Source organism: Phoca vitulina, unplaced genomic scaffold, assembly GCF_004348235.1.
Source record: "Phoca vitulina isolate PV1807 unplaced genomic scaffold, GSC_HSeal_1.0 scaffold43, whole genome shotgun sequence".
Lineage (NCBI taxonomy): Eukaryota > Metazoa > Chordata > Mammalia > Carnivora > Phocidae > Phoca > Phoca vitulina.
The window spans coordinates 9,236,782-9,260,403 of record NW_022589746.1 but is presented as its reverse complement, the minus strand read 5'-3'; positions in this window follow the sequence as shown (position 1 = coordinate 9,260,403).

Genomic DNA, 23,622 nt, shown 5'->3' with positions numbered 1-23,622 from the left:
TTCCTTCCTTCCTTCCTTCCTTCCTTCCTTCCTTCCTTCCTTCCTTCTCTCCTTCCTTCCAAATAGCATTCTAATGTACATTTTTTTACCTAACTTTCTGTGTACATGTATGAATATTTCTATAGTGTATATACCCAGAAGTGGAACTTCTTGACCTAAGATGTTCACATCTTTATTCAATTGACCTGACATTGGGAAATTGCTCTCCAAAGTTGTTGAACTAATGTATATTGCCACCAGAATTATTAGAGCCTTCCTTTTTTCCCATGTAATCATCAACACTTGGTATTATAAGGCTTCTAACATTTATGTTGGAATTTGTTATGTGTGAAATTGCATCTCTGTTTCAATTTGTCTAAATTAACACTAACTGACAGCTAGTGAGGTTGTACCTCTTTTCACGTTTATTAGCCACTTGAATTTTCTCTTGAAAACTGTCGGCCAGGTGGGATTTTGGTTAGGAATCTCTGGGGAGAAAATTCACCTCTGAGCTAATTCTGGTTAGCAGAATTCAGTTCATTGTGATTGTAGGACTGAGATTCCCATCTCATCACTGGCTGTCAGTCAGGGGCCATTCTCAGATTCAAGGGGATACATACATATCTTGCCACGTGACCCCACCCAAACTTGAAGCCAGCAGTAGTATGCTTAATCCTTCTCATGCTTTGAATCTTTGAATTTTCCTCTCACTTCTAGACCCAGATTTAAAGGTCTGGTGTGATTGGGTCCATCTCACCTGAATAATCTCCCTATTTTAAAGTAAACTGATTTGAGACCTTAATTTTATCTTCAAAATCCCTTTTGTTATACCATGTAACAGAACCATAGAAGTTATTTTTCCTATATAGAATCTTCCCACATTCATCGAGATTGAGATTACAAAAGGGTGAAGGTCATTGACTATTATCTATCACAGGTCTCCATGGGAACAGCTAGAAAACACTACTTTGAGAAATTAAGAAGGCACAAAGAAAATCAGAGGAATAGGTTATATTCCTAAATAGAAAAAAAAAAAATCTATATTACAAGTCTGTCTATTCTTTCAGACTGGTCTGTGGTTCAATCACAAAATCACATCAAAGAACAGAAAATAAAAGATTCACTTGAAAATTTATTTATAAGCATGAATACATAAGAATGGCGGAAAATCAATCTTAAAAAACAAAGTTGGAGAACTTAAACCAGCAGAAAACGTTACTTATTAAAATGCTATGCTAACTGGTACAATGTTGATAGGAAAACAGACCAATGAATATAGTAGGTAGTTCAACAACTGTTCCACACATATGCTAGACATTTGACTTACAACAAAGATGAACTATAGGATGGGGAAAGAACAGCATTTATAAAATGGTGCAGTATAGGGGCGCCTGGGTGGCTCAGTCGGTTAAACGGCTGCCTTCAGCTCAGGTCATGATCCCAGGGTCCTGGGATCGAGCCTCGCCTCGGGCTCCCTGCTCAGCAGAGAGCCTGCTTCTCCTTCTCCCTCTGCCTGCCGCTCTGCCTACTTGTGCTCTCTCTCTCTGTCAAATAAATAAATGAAATCTTAAAATAAATAAATAAATAAAATGGTGCAGTATAGATTGGATATCTATATGAAAAAAACCCTATTTTTGACCCCTTCATCGCATCATACAGAAGAATCTATTTTAGGTAGGTGGTAGTGTTGGTGAGGATATGGAATAACATCATTTGTGGGTTAAAAATTGTTAAATCATTTTAGGGAACTGTTTGGCAGTATTTAGTAAAGCTGAACATATGCCTCACCCATGGTTCAGCAGCGCTACTCCTCAGCAAAAGCCAGTAGAGATGTGTATAAATGTACACAATGGGCACATATTAATATGTTCACAGCAACATTGCCGAAATAGCTCCATGCCGAAAACTACCAAGTAATCCATCCACATTAGAATGAATAAATAAATTATAATATGTCCACAAAATAATAAAATATTCGATCACAGGAAGGATAAACAAATGTTTGCACAAAGCAACATGGATGACTCTCAAATATATGAAGTTAAATGAAAATAGCTAAGTCACTAAAGACAGCATCCAGAGTAGCACTGTCCTGATTTTATTGAAGACATTGAGCTGAAGAAAGGTGATACACATCCAATATTTATGATTTCTAATAATAGGCATGGTGTCACACCATGGGGATTCAGTGGCAATAAACAGCTGAGCATGCGTGTTGGGCTTTGCCCCCTAAGCCTAAGATATTGATCACTCTACTTCTTCCCCGAAGAAAGTGTAATAATTAAATATATTATACATATAAGTATAAAATAGAAAAATATATGTATCCCTGATGTTCCCTTACTCCTCTGATCACCAGGTATAAGTTACAACCAAAAAATGATTTCTCCTTCATAATAAAAATGAAAAAATACTGAATAATTAATGTTGCTTGGGATGTATATAAGTGTGTGAAATAACAGGAGTTTCTTAGAAACAGGAGACAGTTACATGGGGAGATATATTTTACTTAATGGAAAGGAGAGATATTTAAAATGTTTCAACTGTTCTCAAATTCCTTTGCATATTTATTACAATCCTGATCAAAATTAGCATAATACTTTTAAAGAATTATTAATTTGACAAAACACAAAGTTTAGACCATATGACTCTATCAAAATGTATAAGACAAATGTGATGGTAAAAGTTCATGAACATATGTCAGAATATATCAAAGAAAAACATATAAAGTTGAGTGTTGCTGATATATAATAAGATACATTAGAGTATATAAAAACTTTTGCATAAATGTAAAGATAAAACTTCTGGATAAAAGAATCAATTTGATGTGTAATATATAAGAAAATCTGCAAAAATCCCTATAGATCCTATAAGGGATTCCAAGGATTTTGATATGTGAAAATATAATGAAAACACCAATTGCTTTGGTCATAAGAGTTGAAAGAGAATTACAGCTATGTAAAGTTTTAGTTTTTACAAATATAAAATGGGCACAAATTTATTGCTATTTAATTTTGAAGAGAAAATTTGAAAATGTATAAATTAACATATTACACTGATTTTCATAAAGAAAGAAAATCCTATATGCATGGTATTCCAGAAAAAAATTTAAAAAGTAATATGCTTTACATGGTGATATTGAGGGAATTCAAAACCAATCACATTATAGATTGCTTAAAGTGAATTCTAAGAAAAATCTAACATTTTTGGTAATTTAGACCTTCTAGTTCCCTGGTAACCAACCAACTAGAGATTACCTGATTTATTTTGATAAAAAACAAAACTTTTAAAAAAAGATTTTATTTATTATTAGAGAGAGAGTGAGAAAGAGCACAAGCGGGGGGGGAAAGGAGAAGCAGGCTCCCTGCTGATCATGGAGCCCACGGTGGGGATCGGTCCCAGAACCCCGGGACCATGACCTGAGCTGAAGGCAAGTGCTTAACCAACTGAGCCACCCAGATGCCCCCAAAACAAAACTTTTTTAATCATTTTTAATCAGTTAAGACATGCCAGCATGGTGTAATGGTAAGTGTCCTAGGTCAGAAACCAAGACATTAAATTGTATATGGTTCTAAATAAGTCCTTTAATATCTGTGCTTTGGTTTCCTAATCTGTAATTAATGGAGACCGATTTGTGTTTTTCTACCTCTTAAATACTGATATGGGCTAGCCAAAGACAGGTGACCTGTGGAAATTTGAGCATGCTTTGAACTCTTATGGGACTTTTTTTAGCCTCATTGGAATTTGGTTTGCTTTCCTGTGAAATGAAGCAGTTGGAATAAATGATGCTTAAGATTTTGTCCATTTCTAGTATGCCATGTCTGTATTTTGCTGCTTCTAACTGACAGGTGATTCATGATATAATTGCTCAAGTAGTTCTGTGACATTCCAAGATCAAAAAGCTATGAAAGCATAACTAATATAACATCTTAAAACATTATCATTTCTTAATGTCTTTCCTTCTCTTACCCTTCCCTCAAGTTTGTAGCCAAAGGCATTTTCTCGCTTAGACAATTTTATGCCCTTTATGTCATACTGAACCAGAAAAGAAATAGCCCTTTCCAAAATATAAATACATTGAATAGATCTTTCTCTTGTTTTACCTTTGTCAGGCTGTTTATTGATTCATCTTACCTTAAAACACAGGCATTAAATTATTGATGTGTGGAACTGTCCATAAGGCACAGAGAAGTGCTAATTCTTATGTACTTTGTAGGTTTTTGCTGTTGTTGTTATTGTAAGTAGTACCTAATTTCCATTGCTCTAAGGGTAGGGTGTGGGGAAGGCTTGTGAAGGGGTCCTCAGTAAGTCATTGTGGCATAAAAATTATTTTGAGCTGAAGGTATTTGAGTTCCTAAAATCCCTAGCTGCCTATAAGCAGAGCCTCCAGAAAGAACTCAGTTGTCCTAAATTCCTTCCCCAGAGCAACTCTAATCTCTTCTCAGAGAGGAGTAGTCAGCACCACACACAGTGTCACAAAACTATCACATTGCCCTTCTATTCTCACAAGGGTTCATTTTAATTCCAAAATTCATTTGTTTTCCCGTAAGTACCCTTTCTAATCCCCCCCTGCAAATAAGTCATTTGTTCTCTTGGAAGTACCCCTCTGCTCCTCCTTATCCCCTATTGAGATGGTATCTAAGCCCCAAATTCGAATCTCCTCTGAGTCCACATGTCTCTTGTTGATCTAACTTTTGTCAGTTTAATTTGCAAGTTCCCGGAGAAGAATCTAACAGAGTGGAGGGAAAGTTTGTTCTCCTCAACACTTGCTACCCTGTGGGTCTCTTGCTTATTAGGCAATAACTTGGCAGATCCGCAGTCTCAGTACATGAAGGTCATTTCTTTGGGAACTTTCAGTGTCTTGAGAGAAGAATCCTCAAATCTCGGGTCTTAAGTCATATCTAGGGTCTTAAGAGATATGAGGTGCAAAACTTCTCACCGTTCACTAGGGCATCTTTCACTTAATCCTCCTTTTTTCTTTTCTGTGCTAACCCTCTTTCATAAGTGCTCTTGATGTTACTGAGCCCAGAGCTTTTCTGGTTAAATTTCTATAAAAATTAAGGGCAGATGGATCTCCTCTGGGAAGCAAGGGTTAGCAGGCTTGTACACTGCTCTTTGTAGGATGCCGATGGTCCAACTTTTCTGCCCTGACATTCTCTATTTTTGAAGGAGGTTGTTTTTTTTTGTTTGTTTGTTTGTTTGTTTTTTTCATTTCTGCACTGTAAGTTAGTGAAATTTCAGAGGGAAAGGAGGTACATATTTGTGATGATTCCTCCAAGTTAACACTGTTGGACTGTTGGCTCTGGTGATCTCTGTTAAGTCAGTCAACCCCTCCTCCTTTTTTCTTTTTCAAAAATTCAATTTTCTGAATTAGGTAAAATTAGAGAATTTAGGGGAAAATTGTGAAAGACTTTGAAATGGATGAAAAGATTACTGGGTGTCTTTAAAATAAAACTAGGCATTAATGGGGCACCTGGGTGGCTCAGTCGGTTAAGCGTCAGTCTTTGGCCCAGGTCATGATCCCAGGGTCCTAGGATCGAGTCCCTCATTGGGCTCCCTGCTCAGCAGGGAGACTGCTTCTGCTTCTCCCTCTCCCTTTCCCTCTCCTGCTGCTCCCCCTACTTGTGAGCCCTCCCTCTCTCTCTGTCAAGTAAATGAATAAAATCTTAAAAAAATAAAAAATAAAATCAGGCATTGAGTTTGTGATCCTTTTGAATCTCTGTGCCTTTCACTGTCTTTGAGCTCTTCTGTAAATTGTCAAATACTAATATTAATACAAATGATCTGCCCATAGGAATACAAATTTCCTTGGAGATAGGGTTGATTATTGCCTTGCTGATTTGGCCAGTTTTGCATCTAGAGGGGAATTTATGTCAGTAATTCTCTCTGCCTAAATACATGCATGCTCTTTGGATTCTCTTTTGAAACCCTTGTAACATCTTACTGGTCCCCACATTAATGAGTTAATATTTGATATGGGTGCATTTCAAATTTGTGTGAGTCATTATTTTACCTTTTCAAAATTATTCTTTTAAATATGAAATTTATAAACTGTGAAGTCCTAGAAAAGTAGTTTTTATTATTATGGTTTCATAAGAGTGAAATTATAGTTTTATATTTCAGTTTGCAAAGAGGGAACATGATTTAAGAAATAGTGACTATGGGGGCACCTGGGTGGCTCAGTCAGTTAAGTATCTGACTCTTGATTTCAGTTCAGGTCATGATCTCAGGGTGGTGAGAATGAGTCCACATTGGGCTCTATGCTGGGTGTGGAGTTGGCTTAAGATTCTCTCTCTCCCTTTGTCCCCTTCCCCCCGCGCTTGCGCTCTCTATCTCTCTCTCTCTAAAAAAAAAAAAAAAAAAATAGTTACTACAGAAAGGCTAACATAAATGAAGGTAAAGATGGATTAAGAGAACAAATGGAAGCAGCGTTTCATGGAGACATTAGGTCAATGCCTTGAACTTGGTAGCCAGATAGGCATCATTTTAAAATATAAACTTCACTAGTTACTGACAGAGTGATCCTGGAGGGCCATCTTCTTTAAGTGTCAGTTTTCACAAGTGTAAAATAAAGATGATAATAAAAATCACTTGAAGCTGTTGTGAGAATAAAATAAAATAATCTCTGTAAATTATTTAGCAGAGAACCTATTATGTAGTAAGCATTCAATAGCTATATCAGATACTAGATATCTGTGCTCAGAGATATGAGAAATTGATAGAATTTTTGTAAATAATCACAGTATATTTTATTTTGTTTTATTTATTTTATTTTATTTTACTTTATTTTATTTATTTTTCATTTTATTTTATTTTATTTTATTTTATTTTTTTATTTTATTTTTTTATTTTATTGTTTTAAGTAGCTCCACACCTAACATGGGACTTAAACTCACAACTCTGAGATCAAGAGTCCCATGCTCCACTCACTGAGCCAGCCAGGTGCCCCAGTACGTTTTAAAGATAAAAGGTCTGTGGTATCTGAAAACATCTTCTGTCATGAAAATATAAAATATAAATATAAAATACAATGTTTTATACTCCTGCATTATCAAAATAATATGAATATTACATATCAATAGGAAATTAACCTATTACATTGAGTTCCCCCCCGCCTTGGTAAGTTAACCATCAGAATAATCATAATTAGTTTAAAAAGAAATTTTTATATTATACACTTATTTTGATATTTTTGATCATTTCTGTGAAAGATAATACAAATTTGCTGCTTTTGTGCAAGGTTCTTCAACATTTTTTCTCTTCTCCTAAGAGCTCCTCACATTCTTTTCTCTCAATTTCTACTTTCTTTTCTGTACGTTGACCTTGAACAATGACAGTAACTCCTGCTTATGAGAGGAAAAATACCATCAGTCTTTCTTTCTTTCGACTGAAAGGGTTTTTGATGCTGCTGTGAGAGATAATAGTTGTGAAGGTGTTTTGGCTAATAAAGCATGGTCACAGACATACCACAAGATGGTCTTGTACTGGTTCCTGAAAAACAGGTTGCTCTTAATTATGAAAAACTCATTTCCTGTTGTTGATAATTCAGAACTACCTTTTTTCCTTCTTTTGCTAAAAGTGTCTGATTGCTTTTATAAAAATTTACAGCTTTAACAGAGGGTCAGCAGGGAGCTGGGTAAAAGAGGAGAGGAATGGAAAGGAGAGACATTTGTTAAATTTTTACTTGTTCCCTTCTTGATAAGTGGTCTGTTTTGGGAGGAGGTTGTAACAAAGAATGTGACGGGGTGCTACTTAAGGTTTCAATTGTTTCTATGTCACTGGTTGTTCCCATTCGCATAAATAAGACAAAATGGGCCATTTTCCCTCTGTCCTGATGTTATGAATTTTGAAAAACAAAAACCAAAAAAGGTAAAGGATAATACAAAGGGACAGTGAAAATGCTAGCATTATCTATAACAACGGTTTTACTTAGTGCTAAAATAATTTTTACCCTGAATGGTTCTTGAAGGATTAAAGAAAAGCTAGGCTGGCTAGGGTCACAAACAAAATATTAGGTTTGATATTCAAAAAAAAAGAGACTAACTTTTTATCTTACTTTATTTTTTTTTTAAGAAGTCTACCTTTTTAAAATGATTATAGTCAGACACATACTGTCACCATGTCCACTGTACATGGTAGAAAGTATTCTCCACCCCACCCTAACCCATTTTTCCTTTTTGATAAGACAGAATGTTTAAAAGAATTGTTTCAGGTAGCCCAGCTAATAAATAGTAGAGCTGGTATTTGAACACAGCTCTGTATGACTTCAAAGACAATGTTCTTCCTAGAGCACCAAGTCAATTTAAGGAGGAAAAAGAAATGTAAGCAAGCCTCAGGCTTGGCTTGAGAATGCAAGACTGGAAACACAAGAATGAGTGAGATATATAATCTTTTGTTTTGTTTGAATTTTGAATAGGAGGATTAAGTATTATTTCTTCATGATACTCTTCTCTGAGACGGGTTAAAACAACTATTCTGTTCTTCATAAATGAAAACTGAAGGTATGTTCTATCTGGTGCGTAACCCATCATTTTCAGGCTCTCTGCCTGGCTGTGAGAATACTTTTTCTGGTAGCTTCCTTGTCTCTGACTGGAGCTATTTCAACCATCAGAAATGACTAGATTTTCCCCCTTTATTTTCTTCTAGAAATTTCATGGTCTTTGCTTTTATGTATAAATCTATGATCCTTTATGAGCTAATTTTTAGGGATATTGTTAGAGGTCAAGGTTAAATTAAATTTCTTTAATTTAATCTTGTTTTTTTCTTTGACAAATTTGACTTTTCAAAAGTCATAGTACTATTAAATGGTGGAGCCAGCACTAATTGCACCAAGTCTGTAATCTGCGCTGTAGGCCACTACAACCCGGCCTTTTCCCACTACATTATTGATTTATGGTGACTAAATCATTTTTCCTACATTGTTACAAATGTCACCCTGTTCTGTGGTTAACTCATAAACTTGGCTGTTTCTATGGGCGCCTGGGTGGCTCAGTTGGTTAAGCGACTGCCTTCGGCTCAGATCACGATTTCGGGGTCCTGGGATCGAGCCCCACATCAGGCTCCCCCTGCTCCGCAGGGAGCCTGCTTCTCCCTCTGTCTCTGCTTGTCACTCCCCCTGCTTGTGCTCTCTCTCTCTCTCTTTGTCAAATAAATAAATAAAATCTTTAAAAATAAAAAAAATAATAAACTTGGCTGTTTCTAGAATTTTACTGATTTACCTCTAACCAATGACTTACCACTAACCACTGATTGATCTCTAACTGATGCTAGACTGCTTATTCTTTTAAGATGGTGGAAGAAATACTATGTTTATTTTCAACAGCTTTCATAAGGTATAATTGACATACAGTAAGCTGAATATTCTGTTCCCTATCATCTGTGTCCTGTTCTGAGGCAACCATTGATCTTCTCTGTGTTATCATAAATTAGTTTCCATTTTCTAGCCTGAAAATGGAGACACCTGGCTGGCTCAGTCCATAGAGCATGCAACTCTTGATCTCGGGGTTGTGAGTTCAAGCCCCACATTGGAGGTAGAGTTTACTTAATAAAAAAAAAAAAAAATAGAATGAAAATGGAATGTTATATAAATGGAATCATATAGTATTTACTGTATTTTTTGTGACTTAAGACTCCAAATAGTTATTTTGAGATTCATCAATAGTTTATTCTTTTCATTGCTGAATAATGATGTGAAATGTTGGGGTTCAGGAGCGAATGGTCAAGAAAGAATTCTTGAGATGTCTTCATTGCAAAAAAGGTGGTTTTATTAAAGCATGGGGACAGGACCCATGGGTAGACAGAGCTGTACTGGTTTGTGAGGAGTGACAGATTATATACTTTCAAGTTGGGAGGAGATTAGGGATAGTGTAAGTCTTTAAGGAATTTGGAAGCAAGGTTTTCAGGACCTTAAGGGGCTAGCTACTGTTAGGAAAAGATCAGTTACTATTGCCTGGTAAACCCTTAGTCATGAGACCCTTCAGACCTATATCAGTGGGCCATATGCATGGAGGATGATTGCTAACATGTATCTTGTGTGTGTGTGTGTTGGGGGGGTAGAGATAAAGGAAGTTTCCAAAGGAATTTTTTAAAAAAGATTTTTATTTATTTGAGAGAGAGAGAGAGAGCATGAGTGTGGGAGAGAGGCAAAGGGAGAGGTGATAAGCAAACTCCCCCTGAGCAGGGAGCCAGATGAAGGGTTCAGTCCCAGGACCCCAAGATCATGACCTGAGCCGAAGGCAGACACTTAACCGACTGAGCCATGCAGGCACCCTCCAAAAGAATTTTTATATGTTAAAGTAGACTTACTGGATCCTGGAGATAGGGCTAATGTGCCTTTTGACTCTAGCAAAGTATTTACATTGAGGAAGTTGAGTTCCTGGAGGAAAGTCACCCTGCCTGTCTCAAGTACTTGTCCATGGGCTGCAAAGGAAATGTAATGTTTTCCCTACGTCTCTCTTTTCTTTGTTCTCCAAATCAAATACTATTCAGTTGTATCAATGCACTACAACTTGTTTATCCATTCATCTGTTGATGGACATTTGTGTTATTTCTAGTTTTGTGCTATCACAAAGCTGCTATAGACATCATGTGCAAGTTTTTCTACAGATATATTTTTCTCCTAAATTTTCATTTTAGAAATGAAAATTTTAGTTTTTCAGCTTTGGTTTTACATTTAGGTCCGTGCTCCAATTTCTCCTAAATAAGTATGTAGAAGTGGGATGGGTAGTCTATCTACTAGGAATATATTTCACATTTTAACAAAAAAGCTCAAGAGTTTTCCAAAATGGTTGTATCTTTTTTATATTCCTGTCAACCATATATGAATGTTCTAATTGCAGCACAAACTTTGTCAACACTTAGTAGGGTTAGATTTTTTTTCTTCTTCTTCTTTTTTAAGAACTGTGTTTTATTCTACTAGGTGCATTTTGATCCCTCATTGTGATTTTAATTTTCACTCCCTTAATGACTAATGATATTGAGGACCTTTTTAATGTGCTAATTTGCCATCATTTTTGGTGAAATAGCTGTTCAAATCCTCCCTCCTGCCCCTGCCCAACTATTTTTTATTGGTTTGTCTTCTCATTATGGAATTTTGAAGGCTCTTTATATGTACTGGGTTCAAGTCCTTTATCAAGTAAATGATTGTGTAAATATTTACTCCCAACTCATGGCTTGTCTTTTCATAACCCTTGGAAGCAAAAAATTTCTTAATTTTGAAAATTCCAATTTACCAAATTTTCCTTTTATTGGTTGTTCTTTAGATGTTGATCTAAGAAGTCTTTGGCAAACCCAAAGTTGTGAAGACTTTCTCCTAAGTTTTCCTTTAGAAATTTCAGTTTTAGTTTTACATTTAGGTCTGTGATCCAATTTAAATTAATTTTTATAAACATTGTGACATTTGGATTGAAGTTACATTTTTAGTGGTTGTCTAACTGTTCAGGTATCTTTTGTTGAAAAGACTAGCCTTTCTCCACTGAATTGTGTATGAACCTTTGTCAAAAATGAAGTGACCGTATACATTCTGGTCTGTTTTTATACTCTTTTTCTAACCCACTGATGTGTTTGTCTAGCTCATGGCCTATCCCACACTGTCTTAGTGACAAAAATAATTTCTAAGTTGTTCTGGCTTTTCTGGGTCTTTTGTATTTCCATAAGAATTTTAGAGGGGTGCCTGGGTGGCTCAGTTGGTTAGGCATCAGACTCTTGGTTTTGGCTCAGGTCATGATCTCAGGGTCTTGGGATTGAGTCCTGCCTTGAGCTCCACGCTCAGCGGGGAATGTGCTTGAGGATTCTCTCCCTCTGCCCCTCCCTCTGCTCTCTCTCTCTTCTTTTCTCTCTCTAAAATAAATAAATCAATCTTAAAAAAAAAAGAATTTTAGAGACAACTTGTCAACTGCTTTAAAAATTCCTGGTTTCATGACATGATACTCTATGTAGAACACCCAAAATACTCTACCAAAAATTGCTAGAACTGACACAGGAATTTGGCAAAGTCCCTGGATATAAAATCAATGCACAAAAGTCAGTTGCATTTTTATACATTAACAATGAAACAGCAGAAAGAGAAATCAAGGAATCGATCCCATTTACAATTGCACCAAAAACCATAAGATACCTAGAAATAAACCTAACCAAAGAGGTAAAAGATCTGTACTCTGAAAACTATAGAACACTTATGAAAGAAATTGAGGAAGACACAAAAAAATGGAAAAACACATGGAAAGACAGTCTCTTCAACAAATGGTGTTGGGAAAATTGAACAAACACCTGCAGAAGAATGAAACTGGACCACTTTCTTACACCATACACAAAAATAAACTCAAAATGGATAAAAAACCTAAATGTGAAACAGGAATCATCAAAATCCTAGAGGAAAACACAAGCAGCAACCTCTGACATCGGCCACAGCAGCTTCTTTTAAGACATGTCTCCAAAGGCAGGGGAAACAAAAGTGAATATGAACTTTTGGTACTTCATCAAGATAAAAACCTTCTGCACAGCAAAAGAAACAATCAACAAAACTAACAGGCAACCTACAGAATGGGAGAAGATATTCATAAATGACATATCAGATAAAGGGCTAGTATCCAAAATCTATAAAGAACTTATCAAACTCAATACCCAAAAAACAAAACATCCAGTCAAGAAATGGGCAGAAGGCATGAACAGACATTTCTCTAAAGAAGGCATACAAATGCTCAGCAGACACATGAAAAAATGCTCAAATCACTCGGCATCAGGGAAATACAAATCAAAACCACAATGAGATACCACCTCACACTGGTCAGAATGGCTAAAATGAACAACTCAGGAAACAACAGATGTTGGCAAGGATGCAGAGAAAGGGGAACCTTCTTACACTGTTGGTGGGAATGCAGCCACTCTGGAAAACATCATGGAGGTTTCACAGAAAGTTAAAAATAGAACTACCCTATGACCCAGCAATTGTACTTCTAGGTATTTATCCAAAGGATACAAAAAAATTCGAAGGGGCACCTGTACCCCAATGTTTATAGCAACAATGTAGCCAAAACATGGACAGAGCCCAGATTTCCATTGACAGATGAATGGATAAAGAAGAGGTGGTATATATATATATGTATTCCTACAATTCACATATATATATCCTACAATTCATAGATAGATAGATAGATAGATAGATCACAATGGAATATTACTCAGCCATCAAAAAGAATGAAATCTTCCCATTTGCAGTGACATGGACATGACTGGAACTAGAGGGTATCATGCTAAGCAAAATAAGTCAATCAGAGAAAGACAAATACCATATTATTTTACTCATATGTGGAAATTCAGAAACAAAACAGGTGAACTTAGGGGAATGGAAGGAAAAATAAAATAAGATGAAAACAAAGTGGGAGGTAAACCATAAGAAACTCTTAAGTATAGGAAACAAACTGAGGGTTGCTGGAGGGGAGGTAGGTGGGGGACAGGGTAACTGGGTGATGGGCATTAAGGAGGGCACTTGAGGTAATAAGCACTGGGTGTTATATGCAACTGATGAATCACTAAATTCTACCCCTGAAACTAATTTCATTGTGATTATGATTACACCATATCTATAGATGAATTTGACATTTGTTATTTTAATAATATTGATTCTTCTGATTCATGGACAGGGTATATTTCTTCATTTATTTATGTATTCCTTAATTTCTTTCAGGAATGATTTATAGCTTTCAGTTGAGAGATCTTTTGTCAGATCTAACCCGAAGTATTTCATATTTTTGATGTCATTTTAAAAGTTACTACCCTTTAATTTCAATCCCTTATTGTGTATTGCTAGTATATAGAAATAAAATCCGTCTTCATATTGATCTTTTATCCTGAGACCTTGTCGAACCAGTAGATTTGTGTATATTGTTTTTTATTTCAGTCTGATCATCTATATATATATTTCAATTTATTTTGTTCCTCTGAGTCTCACGTATGTTTTAAATTTTATATATATATATACATACACATATATATTTCTTGTTAAGATACATATATATGTATTTATGTATATATGTATGTGTATACTTAATCTTTTTAAATTTCTCTCTTGATTTTTTTTATAATATTGTACTGTATAATGTATCTACCCTATTTTAAGTTATTTTCTTATTTCTTGCCCTGCACTTCCCAGAATAGATCTGCCTTAATATTCCCAGCATGCTCAGTTATTAACTGAGAGCAACCCTTGAGAAGTGTTGCCTCTGTGCAAAAGCATCAGTAGATTTCTGAGGACAGAGCTGGGGCCTTCATTACCCTTGCAGTCAGAGATTTGAGAGCTGCATTCATTTGTTCTACAGAGCCAACCTCACCCCTCTATCATAGTCTAAGAAATATCTATAGGAAGAAAGGTAGAGTGATGCAGGGTTACAGACTGAAAGTTCATGTTCCCTTCATATACACATGTTGAGACCCCAACCCCCAATGTGACTGTATTTGGAAATATTTGGAGGTGATTAAGGTTAAACTAGGTCATAAGGGTGGAGCCTTGATTCAATATAGGGTCCTTACAAGGAGAGGCACGAGAGATCTCTCTCTTTCTGATATGTGAGGACACAGTGAGAAGGCATCTGCAAACCAGCAAGAGAGTCCTCATCAGGAATCACATCAGTGGGCACCTTGACCTGGGACTTCTAGCCTCCAGAACTATGAGAGAGCAAATTATTGGTGGCTAAACCACCCAGTCTTTGGTATTTGTTATGGAAGCTTGAGCAGACTAAGACACAGTGTTTACCTCATTGGTTTCTTTTCTCTTGGGGATCCTGTCATTCCTGTCTCGTGTCCTCTGCCTGGTAATGATATTTTTCATATAGTTTGTCCAGTTTTCTGGTTTCCTGTGTGTGTGGCAAAAGGGTATGCCCAATCCTAGTAATTTCACTGCAGCCGTAAGTGGAAGTTGTTTAGTGAAGTAACTGCTTCTTCTGTTGGGTTGGGCAATATCCATAGCAGCAGGAGGACTTGGGCCACTACTTCCAGTTTTAGAATTCATTACCTCTCCCTCTGGCCCACAGCAATCACTTTCCTTAAAGATTGTCCACCTACAGGAAGCCCTAAGATAGTTCTTGGCACATCTCCTTCCTGTCCCTCTTCATACATCATCCCCACATTTCTGTTTATAGCTTCCGTGGAATGCTTCCTATGGCGCATACTCTAACACAGTATATCTGCAGGGAGTCATGAAAACAGACTTAGGCTAAATATTTTGAGAAATCTATATTACAGTTCCTTCCTGGTTGTTCAAAATGCAAGTTAGCTTATCTCCAGCTAGGAAAACTCTGTTCCTTCGACTTACCATTTTTCTTCGTTATTGATGATGAATTTTATCAACATTCTGTGGAATCCTTATTTTGCAGAATGGTATTTCTGTGGAAAAATTTAGAGGTGACAGAGTTATTTTAACATCTCTAACATCTTATATTCAGCACATATTAGTTCTTTCACTGATGTCACAGTGAACTTTTATAACTTCAGTATTTCACCTAAATTATGAAAATATTATTGGGAGGATCAAGTGAAATGATGCATACTAAAGCGCCTGACTCATCCGTAGACACTTAACACATGTTAGTCCCCTGTATTCCACCTTTATTGGTCAAATATAAGACATTTAAAACAAAGTATAAAATACATTATCCAAATGTCATGTACTTTTGTATGTGTCATTTAGAAACACCTGTGGCTCTAACCAAGGAGGGCCATTCTTTCTGTTGTTGTTGATGGTGTGTTCAGTATCTGGCAGCATGTCTCTATTGTGTAACAAATACACATTTTAATAAATATTTGTCTTAAAATCAGGTATCATAGTCCATTGTCTTTGGTATTTATTGCTCTATTCCTGTATGGTAACTTTTGAAAGAAGGGTTATTATAGAAACAGAAGTATATTTTTTCCCTTTTACATAAAGAAATTTTAATTGATCTCTGTGGAATTTGAACAAGTGTTGGAGCTAAATATAACCTAATACAGGAGACTCATTAGAGTCACAGAATAAAGTTTACTGCCAAAAAACTCGTGCGACATGAGTGTGCTTTAGCAGAACGCCGAGGAGAAGACTTGTGGTGTAGACTGACGACAGCGCCATAAATCTGGGGTGAGGGACCAATCCTGATCCTATGGAACCAAACACGCTCTGCCTGTCCTCTACTAGTAGTTCCAGAAAAGATCTGAAATATTTTACTTTCTCCTCTTCCTGTTTTATTGTTTACATATTTTCTTCAACATCTTGTGAGACCCACAGGACAGGAATTAGGCTTTATTTTTGTTTGTTTTCCTAGGATATAACATAGCGCTTGACAAGAAAACAATATTTAGTAAATGGTGTTAATTTAAACATTTGTCCGTGCCCCATCACATTAAGACTAGTATGATTTGGCATTAATACTCTGTCTCAGTTTTGCATTTGCTTTGTTCCAACTAGAAAACTGAGATCCAGATAATAATAAAAAATAATTTTACTCTACAAATCCATTGCAAGTTGAGAACAGCAACTATTCGATGTGTTTCCCCAGCAATTGAACAATGTATTTTATATAGTTGATAGTAAGTCTTTGTTGAATTGTGACATTAAAATTTTAGGGGAGCTTGTACTCTATGTTAATATATTCATTCCAGTATTGAAAGATATTAAAGAAACAATCATTTTAAATAAATCTTATAATTAAGGGATTATTTTGTACATGTAAAGTTTTATATTTAAATTTTATTTTTCTATTAAGCATTCTTCCAATTTTAAGAGATAAATTACCTTTACTTATATTTAGAAACCTACATTTATTTTTAAATTCTTTTTCAGACCTTGCAAATTCATTTCTGCAAATTATTATTAAAATTTTCATAGCACTTTATTTTTCTTTAGACACAAAATATAAACTTTTAGAATAAGAACAAAAATCAAATCACACGATATATATAAAAAGCTGATGTTTAACAAACATTACATAATTCAGAAAAATAATATATTTTCATTACTATAATGCCTGACACATTTACTTAATTTTCTCATACATTTTTTGGCTTAATAGTTTTTAATCACTCTTTGATCATGATAAAATTTGTAGTATCATTGATTATAAGGAGAATAGAAATAAAATTCAACCTTTTCTCTAGTGTATTTGATTAAAAATTTTTCCTTCATAATTTACTCTTAATTTCATAAGATATTAATTTTAGGATTGTCATCAAATTTAGGAAAACCTCTATCAAATTTCTTTCATAAGCTATAAGACATCTTGTAATAGCACTTTATTTTAAATATGCTTTTGTTTTCCTTTTCACTATCAGGGCACACAATAATCTTAAGCAAAAAATCAGTATCATCTCCAATATAAGGAGGTGAACAGAGGTGAAAATAATTTTTAAATGACTTGTATTTTTTTCATAATGAGTCAGATACACCTGGACTCTATCCCAAACCTAAGTCCGGATCCAAAGTTCCTCACTCCTGGAAATGAAGGCTCTAGCTCCTAGCCAGATGTCTTTAGATGAGCTTTTCAAATATGCAAGTTAATTATTTTTTTCCCATTGCACGCATCTTCCCTCTAAATACGACGTTTTTTTTTTTTTTGGTTAGAGTTTTCAAATGGATTTTAGGCTGATGGATTTGAGAATGATTGTGTGTGCTTAGCATTGTTGATGACTATGGTAATAAAGGGGGTTTTGTTCATAAAGAAGTTAAGTTATGATACTATCCTCATGGGTAAATATGCTGTCTTGAAAGTCACTATTGCATACTCTGAAAGATGAGGCTTATTTGTCTATTCAAAGTTTTCTAACAGCAAGTTGATTTGCACTTAATGCGGTTTCATGGGTCTTATGAAATATGACACTTAAAATCATCTAGCACCTGAAATATTTTCATTGAAGATTGTTGTTATCGATTATACATTAATTCTGGCAGCAATATTTTTGTAGACGCAGTGGGAAACTGTATAGATAATATATATGTAGTATAGAAGTTCTTAACTCTGTCGCCCACCTTCACTTAACTGATACACTGGATTGATACTCCCTCTTCTCTCAGTAAAATAAAATTATGACTGCACATAGCATCTCATTTAAAAAATGCTTTTGTTAAAAATCTCACTATCAGGGTGGGACATCTGGGTGGTTCAGTCAGTTAAGCATCCAACCCTTGATTTTGGCTCAGGTCATGATCTCAGAGTTGTCTATATCTGTGTACATATACATATGTAAATAAATTTGGGTTGTAATAATGCATGTGTTTATAAATCCATTAATGGAACCGTCGTGTACATCAAAGACCTAGTTGTGGATCTATTCAACATAAATGCAAGGTGATGAGTGTACGTGTTAATTTTAGGATATCTCGAACAGTTATAATATGATAAGAAGATGTATGTGCTTCTATCTGTGACAAATTCACATTCACTGTTGCTGCTACTGTGCTTTGTTGACTGATTTACTACTGACAGAAATGATAAATTTTGGTTGCAGGTCAGTGAAAATAACGCATCCATATTCACGAACCTACTGACACCTAGTTCTTGGACGTTAGGTTAAGAATATTGTAGCAAATCAAATTAGAATAGGTGAGGTTGGGAATGTGATATGTTTAGAACTTCCTAAACTAAACATCATAGCTGTTTCCTTTGAGAATGTTCAAGGTAGGCATTTGGGATTTTCAACAATTAGTAAATGTAACAACCACCCAAAAGATGCTAAAATATATTGCTTTCCTTGGAAAAAAATGGATTAATGATATAACATTTTTATCTGAATATAAGCATAAAAATTCATGAATAATCTTAAACAACCTATTGACAGGAAAATTCAATAGTAGTTATTTGAGGCATTGTCTAGAAAACTTAGTAGAATGTGTGATTCTCAGAGAGAGATTTGGCTTTCTTCTCACCTCTTATAAAATAAAGATGTTTTGAAGATTTGTGACCTCCAATCAAATTTATTTTATAAATTTCCAGATAAAATGGGATCAATTTCATTCTCAATTACAACCCAAAATACAGGCTAATTCAATTGTACTGAGTTTACTCCTTTAAGTATCTTGTGGGTGGCATGACTTCTTCTAAAATATATTCAAATCATTGCCATATAAAGGAAGATTAAGATAAAACCTTTATTTGTTTTTGTTGTTAACTGTTAAAAGTTACTTTGAGAGAAATCAGTGTAGTGAGAGTGGCCTTTTAATAATTCTAAATGCTAACAGAAGGTAAAATTATATTTTATTTTTAATTTGAATTACATGCTTTCTAACAGAAAATAAACTATGCTATATTTAATGCTATAATTAGGAACTAAATTATTATCTTTTCTTAGTGATTTTGATGCAAGACTCCTTGCCACAGAAAGAAGAAAGTGCCTCAGTTAAAATCTGCTAAAATATTCTTCCTTTAACAGTGCTTTTGGGTACCCGTTTTGCAAATTATCACTATTTATGTACACAAAATAAGTGCTTTTCTTTACCCATGTAGAAACATAAGAAAAGTAGCCATTTGCTGTCAGAAGATGCGATAGTGGTAGAACAATTAATTATGTCAATGTTCAGTGACTTGAGTTCCACAATTTTCAAATTTCTTACTGCAAATATTAGGTAGATAAGGTATTAATATTGAATATAAATAATAGAATCTGTTAAAGATAATATTTATCTGCCTCCAGTCTGCCTATGCTTTCCTGAAATTGTTAAGCACAGGTGAAATATTTAATGGGACTACCTTATAAATCAAACCAAATATTATGGGAAAAAGAAAAGAGAAATGCTAGGCAGAGTACAAAAATGCCTCTAACATTTCAGATGTGAAGCCTTTAAAGAAAGACCTTCACTAAGGTCTCTGAACATCCACTGCACGTCCAGCCGTGAGTTAGAAAAGGACACTGTTTTTACCTTCAGGAAACATACAGCCCAGCTGAGAAAGTAAAATGTCAGCATGGCCACAGTTTCACTTCTGGGCAGTCCTTACTAAATGTAAGACCAACACTGAGGAATGGGGACATGATATGAGGAATCAGAAAAAATATCCGGTGTCAAAGAAGATATCAAATAATATGCATAGAATACACGAAATAAGAAATCACCTATGACTCCAATTTCGCGGCCTAGATTCTGGAGCTGGTACAGTGCCCTATTTTCAGAGCTAACCAAGATCCCAGACCTGTCACGTTCATTCATTCATCCAATTGTTCTTTTATTCAGGCCATCAAATGTATAATGCGCTTGTGCTGAGATAGAGGGGTGAAAAGACAAAGTCTGTGTCCTGATAAAGAGGGGATGGAAAATATGACCAAATAAGTAATAGAAAATATGTGACCTATAAAATGAGACAATTTGTATGCTCAGATTTATTTCTAAGGGGCAAGTTTCAACCTCATAGAGGGAAGCAAATATTAATTTAGTTTTCAGATTCTTGGATATTAAGGCCACATGAAAAAGATTTTATGTAAGTGAATAGAGCAGGAAATATCACATTATTTGTATTCTGAATTACGATTTTCCATGTGATAATGAGGTCTCACTTCAAGGTTGCTGAAAAGCCATAACACTAACTGTATAGCTGTTTCAAAAAAAAAAAAACCTTCCTTCATACTAAGAGGTCTTTTACAAATATCATGGTGAAAAAGAAAAAGGGAATGTGAAGAAACATGGGAAATGAATTGATCTGATAACCACAATGGTGTTACAGCTGATGGTTTCCCTCATGGAAAGGGATAAACTATCATTTCAGTTGGCACCAACTTCCCCCAACAGCTCCTGGAGATGGGCATAAGAGCTTTCTTGATTAAAATATGTTAATCTTCCTATTACTTTCTGAGGAGTGAATTTGAACAGAGTTCCTAACTTTGGGTTTTGAAAGTAGAGAAACTTAAAGTCATGGAAATTAATTGCCTCTTTCCTAGGTTGTCCAACCTGATTCCAGTAGACTTACTTACCTTGCCAGAATGGATACTACAATATACATTTTCCTTTCAACATTTAGACTCTTCCTTTTCCTAAACCAGCATTCCTGAAGTATGTTTATCATTAACCAAGGCCTTTTCCAGATTCCAAAAAATTTAATGATTGTTCCATTCTTCCAGTCACCCCAGAATAAAAACCAAGTTACTATTGTCCCTCTGATCACCATATTTAATCCATTGCCTACTCATGCAAAGTTTATACCTGCAATATTTATATAATTATACTGATTATTTTACTGTTTATTACTTTGTATGGCAATAATCTCTATATTATGCTTCCTCTTTTGTAAGAGAACAAGATAAGTAGAGAAAAATACTCAAGAACATAAGCATTGGAGGAAAGATTTTTGGGTGAGGAACACCGATGTCAATGCTAGAACTTGCTGATTAAGAGGCAGACATGCACATCAGAAGTCAAGTGACAGAATGAGGCTCAAATATTGGCTCTTCCATTTACTGGTTTTGTGAGTTTTAAAGATTCAACTTCTTTGATCCTTAATATCCTCATCATTATACTTAACAATGATGAAAATAATGCCAATTTCAGAGAGCTGTTGGAAGAGTGAAGGAGAAAATGTATGTTGATTGCTCAGCACTCTTCCTGACGTTTAGTAAGTACTTACAAATACTATTGTTGTTATACAAAAAGAGCAGTGTTGAGCTGAAGCCTGCTCACACAAGTTCTTCCCAACCATTACTTCAGTGACCTCATATTGGTAGCTTGAAATTGGAAGTGGTAAGGATATTTACACCATAGAAATTGGCAAGCAATAAGGACCAGTTTTGTTTTTGTTTTCCTAGAGAGCCTACTGCTAAACATTTACTAGCAAACCACTGGTGTTGAGTTTGTTGATGTTGTGTTTTGACATAGTTATCCTACATAGGTCAGAGATAAAACAATGGACAAGAGAGTGAACAGGATGAGTTCACACTTAGTATAAGTTAGCCAGGAAATGAAGTAGGTCCTCAAGCAGTAAGCTAGACCTGAAAGCTAATGCTTAGATAGTTAAGTGGTTAGATCCTTCCTTTGACTCGGATTATGTTCAGATGTGTAATTTTGGTGATTACCAGAAATCTAGTAAGTTTCAGTAGCCTGTGAGCTAGGTCTTCTGTGGATCACAAGCTGTCATATTTTATATGCCACGTTATCCAGATTTTACACTCTGTATCAACTTGCAGACTAGCCTTCAGTAAATTATTTCTTGATTGTTCCAGTTCTGTCTCCGCCATGCTGGGGGTCTGTGGAAAAGATAACTCAGGTGTGTACTCCTGGGTCAGAGAACAGAGGGACAGAAGTGATATTGATTGGCCATTGTAGCTACAGGAGTGGTAATCACAGAGTCCCCAAAGGGAAGGTGAACGTTGGGGAGTCATCCTTCTGTCTCTTTAAACAAGAAGATTCTCTGTCAAATACCAAGTTCTGTTTTGTGCTTTATTTTTTACTAAGTATTTTTTTTCTTATACTAGCAACACTTTAATTCAGGCTGTTACTTAAGCGTTCATCTTGTTTGTGTTGTTATAATTTCTCCCTATATATTTATATATATATATATTTCTATTCTAATATTTTTTTGTTATAATTCTTCCTATGCCAACTTCTAAAATAGAGAAGGAAAGATAGAGAGGAAGAAACTTCCTATTAATTTGTATTGCCTAAAATATTTTGTACAAACTCATTGGTCTGATATTCAGGATTTTTTCCCAATGTGGTTCTAATCTGCTTTTTCAGATTTATCTCCCATTAGTTCTCCTATATAACATGCAAAGAAGCCAAACCAAGTTATTTTATTTTGGTACGTGATTTGGACTTGCTAAAAAAACAAAATTCAACTGAGTAAAATTTAAAGATCTCATTGGTTTTATTCCACAATTCATGAATCAGGCAGTGTCCAATCTGGCAGACAAAAAGGAGCTCTGAGGAGCTGTATAAAATGAAAGACTTTCATAGGCAGAAGGGAGTGGGAATGAGGAAGTTACAGGAAACTAAAACATGGATTGGTTATCGCAGGATTACTTTCCTTTAGGGAATGGCAGGGGTTTATCAGACAGATTACCTAACTAGTGCCAATGAGGTAGTTCCTGACTGGTTTAAGATTCCATTTCTGAGAGAGCCAAAATTGTAATTAAGTTAAGTCTCAGTTTAGTGATATGGAACTTAGCATAAGCGACTCCATTTTGGGCCTCTTGCCATGTTGTTACAGACTTTTGTGCTCCGTGTGGTTTGATAAGGCTATTTTTTTCTACTAACATACCCTTCTTCACTATCTCTGCTTGTCACAAAATTTAAAATTTGTACCACATGCTTTATGTTCCAGTAGTACCTTTCATCATTTTTTATAATGAATAATTCTCTATTTAATGTCCAAAGATGCTTAACGCTTTGTAAATATTTGGCAATTGTTACATTTGGTTTTGTATTATAATTCTTGGGGAATGATTACATTTGGGCAGAGGGACAGGAGACAAGATGGAGGAAATCAGCACAATTGCCTTTCAGACTAGAGAGCTGTCAAGGAAAGGAACGCAATTGATTGCAGACCTTGTGGATAGCTGGATGGCTGGTCACAGAGCTCAGCGTATGTGGAATGCTCAGATGAGATTCAGACAGTGGTCAGTACCAGCTTGCTTGCTTGCTTTCTTTCTTTCTTTCTTCTTTCTTTCTTTCTTTCTTTCTTTCTTTCTTTCTTTCTTTCTTTC